Below are 11115 nucleotides of genomic sequence, written 5' to 3' on the forward strand. Positions count from 1 at the left end.
TACCAAAAACAAAACACATACACAAAAAAACCCAATGGAAGCACCCAGACAATAAGTCTCCTTGAGTGTCCTTCCATCAAACAGCAGCAATGTTCTGTGCTGCACCACAGACCCGAGTCTGAGATTTTTCTTCAGCAGTCACTGCAGAATACGTCGGCCGACTGCTCTACACACTTAAACTCATTTAAACACACGTGTCACAATCTGAGTCCCGCAAACAGGCCGGATTCGCATCATCTTCTGTGTTGCCTGCCTATATTTTCAGATCCCATTGCACCGCTGTCTGCATCTGGTATTAGGCAAACAGCTTGATTTAAGTATCTGTTTATGGTGCAGAGAAACATTCTCTAGAATGTGAATTGAGGGTGACTTCACCAGCCTGGAGAAGGAGAGTTTCAGTGCAGTACAAGTGATGGATTACTCCTGGAAAATAAATCATGGCGTGGAGATTAGTAACCTAATCGGTTTGGCATGAGCTGGGAGTTTCCTTGTGGGATAATCCTACAACCCCAGGAGCATCCACAGAAAATGACAACGCATTTCCATACGGAGGCACTGGGCATGTCATGGGACTGTATCTGAATATCATATGGTAGATCCATAGTCCTCCCACAACCTTCTTGTTCCTAGCCCATTGGCTTCTATGAAATATTGACATTATTTTCCTCTTTGTTAAAAAGTGTGGAGGTCAGAAACCATTAGCTCATAAAATAAACCCCATGAATCTAGATCTATCTATCTATTTACTGCTATTTAGAGCAGAAGAACAGGCGGTTTGTAAGAAGACAGTAATTCTGATATTATAGGTCTATGTTTGACGTGGGGCATAGGAATCCACAACATGTTAGCATCCCAGATCTATCAGAGCCAACAGGCCTGACTGCCATTCCCCAGTGAGCCAAGGCTTAATCTTTCTAAAGTAGGCCTGAGTCACTACTTTCATCTTCCATCAGCCACACTGGATTGTCTCCCAGGGTCATTTTTCTGTAGCAGTAAATGTACTAATGGGTGAGGCAAGACTCTTCCTGAGCTGAGGGCCCATTGGACCACCAGGTGCATGTAACAGACACGGACTGTGCATGAGTACAGTTAGGGAACAAGAGCTGGATGCTTTTATCACACAGCCAGGACTGTTTGATCCATATAACTCATGTCAGCGTGTAACAGTGATACTTTCCTTATGAACGGTTCCTCTGGATTACTGTTCAACTTTGAATGAAGTTCTTCCTGAATGAAGTTCTTCTTGAATGAGTTCTTCCTGAACAAGGTCCTTCCTGGAGAAGGGTCAAGGCCATTTTCTAGGCAGAGATTCTCTCTGATTTACAGTGCAGTTTTTTTTTTTTTCTTTATAATATAGAGTTGTGCATACAAGTGGGTGTTTCAGCCTTCCCTTCTCCCAGGTTAACCAAAATCAGCCCTTCTTTCTCTCAGGTTAACCAAAATGGCTGTCCAGAGTCTCTTTTCTCCCAGTTGCTTCATTAAATATAATCACAGCAGACACTTACACAGCACTTACTTTGTGCTAGGCATTGTTCTAGGCATTCCACCCACATGCATTCATTTAATATTCATGAGTCCCTATGGAGCAGGTACTATGTTAATCCTCATTTTACAGATAATGAAATAGAGAGACTGAGATTTAGTGATTTGCCCCCAAAAGCAGACAGCTGGTGAGTGGCAGAGCCAGGCATCAAACTAGAAAAGCAGGCTCTAGAATCTACTTCCTTTGTGACTGTACCACATTCTCCACCACCGATTTATTGGTGACAAAGATTCTCTCCTTGATCAAATCCTGTCCAGGCTCCTCTGAGCTCTCTCCTCAATGAGGCCTCAGCTTTGGCCTATGAAAATGAACAACATTAACCTCTGATGCAGTTTCCAACAGCTGAAGGCTGCCCCCCTAGGATGACCTAGTGCCCTGAAAGTGCCCACCTGAGAAAACTTCTCAATAAGTTGACTGTTCCAGAAACTTCTGAGGACAAGGCCCCATCTCCCAGTCTCTGGGATGGCACGACCCTACCTTCAGTGGCACCAGGGAGCAAACCCAGAAGGCTTTTCTTTGGACCAGCCCCACTCCCTTCTGCTTTCTGTGATTTTTCACTTCTCTGACTCTCCTGAGCCCCTGCTCCCCCAGCTGCCTACTCCCTCATTCTCCCCAAATGATGTCCAGTCCCCTCTGTACAAGTCAAGGTTGAGTTCAGTTCATGGTAGGCTCTTGCCCTTTTTACAATTATTATTGCTCATCAAAATCTGTCCTATGACTTTAACTAGTGTCCAGCTTTCTGTATCTTTGACAGTGGTCTGTGTGAGTCTTCATTCAATTTCAATTCCCTTGCTTCTCCTTGGGGGCCAAACCCAATCCAGTTAAGCCCCCAGCACCTGAACCCTGTCCCCGTTGTTTTAAACACTAGGCTGGGGTCTTATCTCGCCAGATGGGTGGTATGTCTGAACTCTTGCTCCCCTGGCCTGAGACACACAGACGCAGGTGTTTTCTTTCTGTTTCCCCAGACTGAAATTTGGCTTCATCTCATAAACACCATCTTTCTTTATACTTTATGGTTTGGGGTCCCAACTGCCTCCTAGATGAAATTTACATTTTATATTCAATCTCTGTGACTTTTAGAATGATTTAGAAGAGGGAAAAGAGGCAACACCATTTTTCGTCTGCCATTTTTAAAGTGAAAATAAGAATTAACTTTAAAGATAAATTCACTAATGATATAGATCAAATCTGAAAACTCAGTAGCCTTGGGTTTATTGAAATCACAATGTTGGCCAGTAATACCAAATCTTATATGCATCAAACAGGACTTAATCATCTTCCTCAGTGACCACATGCAGATCAAGTGGTACAATGTATAAGAGCCTGAATATTTAAAATGTGTTCCATGGACAATATCATTAATGTTTGCAACGAGAGAATCTTTTTCAGCTGGAACTGCTTGCAGGCCATCACTCTTCCCACAGTGAGGGGTTTAAAATGACCCATCACAGAAAATGGACTGAACTGGAGAAAAAGCAGCTATCAGCTCCACACAACTCTCCTCAGTATCAACTCTTAAAGGAAGGAAGACAAAAGTTTTCAAAACATCCTGGAGTTAAAGAAAGCTACTTTACTAATTAATTCTCTGGGATTTGTCCGGGGGTAAGACCTGTGATCCCAATTAAATATACTGTATTATAAAGACTGCATGGTATAAACAACAAGGTGCCACTGTACAGCACAGGGAACTATATTCAATATCTTGTAATAGCCTATAATGGAAAAGAATCTGAAAAGGAATATATATATATATACACACACACATACACACACATAGACACACACACATATAAAACACTGAATCACTATGCTGTACTTGAGAAAATAACACAACATTGCAAACCAACTATACTTCAATTAAAAAACAAGGCTGTACGGGGCACATAGATAAGTATTGAGACTAAGAAAAACCAAGTAGAATCAAAATTTTGGTTCTCTAAGCACCAGAAACATAGGGGAAAAAACTTATTAATTTAGTGACACGAAAGCAAGCTGCTGCTCTGAGTGTGCCAGATTTCACATGTGGAATTTTTATACTTATAAACTTACCAGTTCATTTTTTCACCCATTCACTGATGTATTCATCAGATAGGTTTTTTTGTGCTAAGCCTAGTAGGTTACTATCAATGAATAGAGCAGAGGAAAATTTTCACCCAAATCAACTTCTAACAGAATATGGACTTCTAGACTTAAAATCAACCTTAATTCTCCAAACTAGTCTCTGAAGAATAAGACAATATGCCTATGTTTTAGTAAAACATTTTATAAAATCAGTAATCAATTTGTTTTTTAGATGTAACATTAAGAGGAGGGATGGTGTCCTGTGTCCTTTTCCCCCAACTGTCACCTAGTATCATCATGTACACAGTAGACCCTAATATTTGTTAAAAGAAAAAAGGATGTGTGTATGTATATACACATATCTTATATGGAATATCTCATAGGAAAACAATAGTTTATCACACTGCATATCAATTATATTCATTTGAAGGAGGAATTTCTATGTAGGAGATATTGCTATGATAAATCATAGCTTGTATTAGCAAAAAAGCAAATAGTTTATCTAGAAGGCTGGGGAGGTAATTCATCTATATAGGTGTCAGGGTGACAAAAATCCATTTTTTAGCAAATTGGTTATTTGTCATTTTCAAGGAAACCAAATATTTTCTTATTTTCCCAGAGACTGGACACTAAACTTCCTTCCATAAATGCTTTGGATCTATGAAAGTACTCATTAGTTCAAAGGGCCAGAATTCTCTGAAAATTAGTTCAAAGAGTCTTGCCTTTGGGCAAGGTGGCAGAACACAGTTACTTGCTCAAATGCCCTTCGTATCACGTGTCGGCTAGCAACAGCACTGTGTGAGCTTCGTCTTGCTTTAGCTGGGGGAGTTGTTGTAGCTTGTTACGGTGACCTGTAATTTCTAACGATAGCTTCTGGTCTCTGAGTTCAAATTTTTCTTAATCAGAGATAATCAGTTGGTCACTGGCCATCCAAACAAATGACTCAGCTTTTTTGAGGTCAGTCACTCATCCATGTCCTGACTGGTTAAAACATATTATAAAATATTGACCCTTTGCCTGGGCTGGGGCTTTGGCTGGGGTGTGGGGATAGACAAGTTGGCATGAGGTGGTGTCTTTCAGCTTTGCTGACCACACCAGCAATGACTGGAACTCTTAGAAGTCAAACTCCCTTTGCTACAAGTCCATGTGTCTCAAAAAGTAAAACCTGAGTATTGAATCCATACTGGAAATGAGGCCCCTCCTGCTCCTGTAATTTGCCATTTTAATAGTCAACAGTTACTGCTTCACAGAGGAGGGAGGAACTGGGTTGCATAACTTGGCATCCCTCTGGACCAAACGATTTTGTTTGACTAAAACAGACCTGCAGATACTCTCCGGGAAGAGCTCAGAAATCAGTGCAGCCAAAGGAGGTAATGCCTCTTTAAGAAGACCAGCCTGATGGAGAGGGTGTAGAACCTGGCCCAGTCAGGTCATTCAAGGCCACAAAGTTGGTCCTCCCCTAACAGTGCACCACGGACAGTCTCCTTTCACTGAGGAAAAACCCTGTTGTCTCAGGACCTGGTCTTGCTCTCTGGAAGCACCGAGAAGCAGCAGAAACCATGAGAGGGGTCAGGATCCACTGCCATCCATTCCCTAGCAGAGACCCAAGGAGGAAAGGAACCAGGCTGGTCTTTAAAAAAAAATGAAAAAAGGCAGTTTCTTGACCTGCCAACCACATGTGAATTCATGTGATTCAGATTTACAGGATTTTAGAATTTAATCCACAGACTGGAGAATAAAGCTCATTCACAATGGTTCACTGACAATGAGCATAAGAACTGGGAAGAAGAATTCGTGCTCTGCTGTGGGTCACATGCGGCCACCTCCAGAGGCTGGAATGGCAGGCACCTTGGGAACTCCACTGGCCACGAAAGTGGCACAGAGTCCTAGGCCAATTGTAAGCACAAGGACCACATTTTAAATGTTCCAATTTGGAGCTCTGAGTAGGCGCTTACTGAATACTCGCAAATGTGACTGGTGTAGCCACTGGCGATGAGACAGCACTCCCTTCCCAACCAGGCAGCGGCTGTCTGTTTTTCACTGGACTGGTTGTCAGGATCTGTTCTGTGATGGACACAGCCTCACAATATCTGGTGCTAAGACTTGATTTGAAACCAAATGGGAAAGAACCGAACAGGTGGGAAACATCCAGGTGTTTCTGGAGTTACACTGGTATTGCCTTTGTGGTCATTAGCGAGAAGGAAATTTGAGATTAAACAGTAAGTTGTTCACAAAAAGGTCAGACACTGCAAACAGAAACAGGAGGAGCAGCTTGCTAAAATTAATCCAACCCAAGGAATATAAATAGACTTTACAAATCACACACAGGAGCTCTACAGAGTGTGTGGGGATATAGTAGTGTAACTTTTATGGGTAGTTTAAATTGTTTAATTAGTATAAATCTTCCTTTAAGATGAAATGCATCAAAGGATAAACAGATGGCTGTCAAGTAAGCATGTTCAATAAACTGGCTTACTACTCTTTAATGTTAGCCATGAAGCAGAATGCCTGCTTGATTAATTAACCCAGTTGTTTTTATCCATTGTGTAATAAATGACAGTGATTCTGAAAACATCCAGTTCATGCACTGCAGCTGGCCTTTCATGGCATTGGTGTTCATTGTTAATCTACAGTCTCTTACAGGCAAATGTAATCATCCTTTATTACACAGACATTAAGTGTACAGACCCACCAGATCAGAAATGGCTTCCTTCAAAATGCAATATTAGGAATACACACACATAAGCTCAAGTTGAAAATTAAAAACAACAATTCTTTCATGAGACAAAGCATCTACATGGGCAATTAACTGAAATAAAACTGCAAAAACATAAGCTCTGAAGTCTCTGGCTCCTCCTTCATCAGGCCAGTCACCTGATCTCCAGTTCATGCCTCCCTTTCCTGCCTAAGAGTCACCAATGAAGGCAGCAGGTCTTGGGAGCATAAGAAAGAAGGAAGCACACTGAGAGAGCAGAGGGAGCGGGTGACCTGAACAGAGAATGGGATGCCCAAGATAGGAAAGGAAGAGACTTCTCATCACAATAATAGTCAAGATGGACCACGGAACTTGGAAATAATGTCATACAGCACAGCAAAAAATATATGGGTTACAGAGTAGGAAGATATTTTCTGATGAAGTTAGTTTTCCAGAATATAAATTACTCCTTTAAGGAAAATTAGGGAAGACGAGATCCAGAGTTAGAGGGTATTCCAATCTTATAAGGAAGGGCACAGACCAGTGGCTAAAGATATTCTTCCTCATTTTGATTGTAGCATGGTCTAAATAAGTAATAAAAAATTAAGACATATGGGGAAGGGTATAGCTCAGAGATAGAGCGCATGCCTAGCATGCACAAGGTCCTGGGTTCAATCCCCAGAACCTCCATTAAATGAATAAAACCTAACTAAACCCCCCAAATTAAGGCATAAAAGTGAATGAAATAAAACATCTTGATAAGCATAATAAATAATTAAAAAGAAAGAAAGTAGAACATGATTTAGTAGAAATGGCAACACTAATTTCATATAAATGGGAATTACGTTTAGGGGGATTAACAATGTTTAGGTAGGTGATTCTCTTCAGGGGTAACAGAGAAATGACCCAGGAGCACCTTCACCCGAGCTCACAGAATATAGTTCTCTACATTATGTGAGCGAGAACAGCCAATACTTTGGCAACTTGTGTTGTATTGGTTGATAAACTTGCTTTTGGGATCCTTGAAACTTTATCAAATGCCAGTGCCATTTAGAGATGTAAATAAATAAAAAAAACACTGGATGGATGAATGTTTATCTAGGAATGATAATGCTCCATCATGTCCGAGAAACTGAAGCCTGTGGCACCAGCAAACTAGCATCCTCTCTTCTGTATGATCTACTTGGTGCAGAATCAGGAAATGGGCTTTAAAATAATCCATTTGAACTACAAAATGCAAAAAAAAAAAAGTTCACTCATCTTATACTTGTTTATTCTAATTCATCAGACCTTGAATTCACGAAGCTGTCCATAGACCGTACCACAAAGCATTTCCCCCTTACATCAGCTATGCCAACTACAGAAAGGAGAGAGAAATAAACCACAAGCATATCATCAAATAATCAAAGAGCAAGTTGTCCTGCTTTCCCAATTTCATTAAATCTAGAGAATCTCTAAGGCTGATGATGCTGAACAGGTATAAACTATAGACTTATAGGACTAGAAAGACTTTACAAACTGTGTTACAAAATGATCACCTTTCACAGATAAAGACACAGATTCCCCCCAAAGGTGAAGGGCCTTGTACAACATCACACAATAATTTAACAGCAATCAACACAAGATTTCTAGTCTTCTGACTGCCAGGTCACCCTATTACCACTACAAAACATCGTTTTTTCAGTGAGAAATGTCTAATTTAATGTTTCCTTTATGTATCTGGTCACAGAATGTCCCCACTGACCATAGCAAAGGAATCTGGTGGCGGTTAAAATAAATAGCACATTCTCTAAAGATGTTATCTTTCTGTGCAATGCATTTTTATCTAATCTGACAGGTCATTTTTCACCTTGTGCATAAAACATATCTTAGGATTAATTCTTAAAAAAACCTTGAAAGTCATCATTTTCCAGCATGACCTGTGCCACCAAAATCCTGATATGTATATTTTAAGTAATATTTTACAGAATGGTAGTGACTTTTTCCAGCTAAAAGCCACAGGCTTTTCACAGATAACAATGTTGGTTAAATGGGACTTTTATAGTCTGGCATAAGAGACTCCGACACATCCAGGTTGTAACAGCTAAAACACAGCCAGGTAGTAAATCAAACCACATCTCAAAAAAATCTAGATACATTTTTTAAGACAGAAGTAAAAATAAAATATATATAAGAATAGCTAATGTTTATTAAGCTTACATCCTGCACAAAATGAATCATAGACCTAAATGTAAAATGCAAGATACACAATTCATAAAAGATAACATAGGAGAAAACCTAGATGACCTTGGGTATGACAATGACCTTTTAGATATAACACCAAAGGTACAACCTATGAAAGAAATAATTGACAAGCTGGGCTTTATTAACATTAAAATCTTCTATTACAAAAGGTAATGCCAAGAGAATGAGAAGACAAGCCACAGACTGAGAAAAAATATTTGCAAAAGATACATTTGATAAAGTACTGTTATTCAAAATATACAAAGAACCTATAAAGCTCAACAATAAGAAAACAAACAACCCAATTTAAAAAATTTTTAGAATGGCCAAAATCCAAAACACTGACAACACCAAATGCTGGTGAGGATGTGGAGCAACAGGAACTCTGGTTTCATTGCTGGTGGGAATGCAAAATGGTATAGATACTCTGGAAGACAGTTTTGTGTTTTCTTACAAAAGTAAACATTCTCTCATAGAATATAGACATAGTGGTTTTTGGTGTTTACCCACAGGAGTTGAAAACTTATGACCATACAAAACCCTGCAAATGGATGTTTATAGCAATCTTACTCTTAATTGCCAAAACTTGGAAGCAATCAAGATGCCCTTCAGTAGGTGAATGGATAAAAAAACTATAGACAATAGAATATGATTCAGTACTAAAAAGAAATGGGCTATCAAGCCATGAAAAGACATGGAGGAATCCTATGTACATTTTACTAAATGAAAAAAGCCAATCTGAAAAAGCTACATACTGCATGATTCCAACACTATGACATTCTGGAAAAGGCAAAACTATGAAAACAGTAAAAATATCAGTGATTTCAGGGGTGATATGGGGGTGATGGATGAATAGGTGGAGAACAGAGGGTTTTAGGGCAATGAAAATACTCTGTATGACACCATAATGATGGATACATGTTATTATACATTCATCCAAAGTCACAGGAAAATACACCACTAAGAGTGAACCGTATATAAAATGGAGACTTTGAATAATTATGATAAGTCAGTGTAGGTTCATTAATTGTAACAAATGTACCGCTCTGGCAGTGAATGTTGATAATGGGGATTATGCATGTGGCGGGGGCAGATGGTAAACAGGAAATCTCTATCTTCTCTTAATTTTTCTGTGAACGTAAAATTTCTCTAAAAAATTGTCTTTTTAGAAAAACAGATAATGATGATACTTTGCAGTGTTTTGAGGATTAGATGTAGTAGATGTAGGTCAAGTGCTGAAATACATTCAGTAAGTGCTCAATAAGTGGTGGCCATTATTTTACCATTATTTTTATTTATTAAACTGTTTTTATTCCAACTGGTACAATTTAAGTTCCTTGAGGAAAAGCACTATATTTTATTTCCAGGATGTGCTGGAAGTTGACATGTGATAAACGATAAAAGTTTGCTGTAATAATTCATTCTTAATCAAACTAAATTGCCCCTAAATGTCTATTTGCAGAAAAAAACGGGTTATTTCAACTCAGATGTAGAATGTACACTGCTTTGCTGTGCCAAGATCAAAGATACATTTGTTTTAAAACTAAGATAAAGCCTAACATATAAAGACTGTATTTAATTCTCTAATTAAGTAAAGGTAGCCCTAATCTCTTCTGCATCATAATTACTGAGACTGTTGATGCTTCCTTGCTGTGACCCTGGTAATAATGATCTGTTATTTCATTGGAGAAATTTCCAAAGGAAGAGGTTGTGCTGGGTAACGTAGCGTGTAACTCTCTTATGGCTTCCTTTTTTCCCATGACCCTTATTTCCTTATTCCAGATATTCTGTCTAAGTCATTTCTAAATATTGTAGGGAACGGATTTACAGAGTCATACAGTTTAAGAGCTGCATGGGATCTGAGCAATCACACTTCATTTTGCAGGTAACTGAGATAAAAAACAATGAAGGACTGAAGGTCACACAGTGAGGAACCATTTCTGCAATGGAATCAAAACTAATATTTTGGTTGTTAAAACCAAGACAACAGGATCCAAATGAAGTCACTGGTGCTAAGCCCCATGTCACCAAACTGAGACTTAATACCTAACTTAGTTTCAGTCTCTCTCAGGATGGAATCTTAAACCTAGAATGCCTTGGTAAGAGAATATGTCTGAAAGATCCCTACTGTCCCCTAATAGGAAAGATGATCTGGACACAAACAAAGTGCTCTTTGCTGTATAATTCCTTGTCCCCTGGTCCCCCGCCCTTTCTGCCTATAAAAGTCTTCCATTTTGTCCAGCACCTTGGACTGTCTTTTTATCCGCTAGCTAGATGGGATGCTGCCAAATTCATGAATGAAACCTTTGGATAAAGCCAATAAGATCTTTAAAATTTTCTCAGTTGAATTTTAACATCATTTGTTTAAAAAAAAACAAACACACAACTCTTTAGGGAAATAAAGAAATATGAGTTATAAAGATAGTCCCATAAAACCATCACAGGGAAAAAAAAAACACCCAAAACCTCTCTCTGCTGATCTGGAAATCGTAGTGGCAGCAAAATATGAAACAATGAAAAATAAGGACAATGAATCAGCCCACAGATTAAATGTAAATTTCCACTAATATAAAAATACAAGAAAAAAGGATTT

This window comes from Camelus ferus, chromosome 35 (assembly GCF_009834535.1).
Source record: "Camelus ferus isolate YT-003-E chromosome 35, BCGSAC_Cfer_1.0, whole genome shotgun sequence".
In the NCBI taxonomy this organism is placed as follows: domain Eukaryota; kingdom Metazoa; phylum Chordata; class Mammalia; order Artiodactyla; family Camelidae; genus Camelus; species Camelus ferus.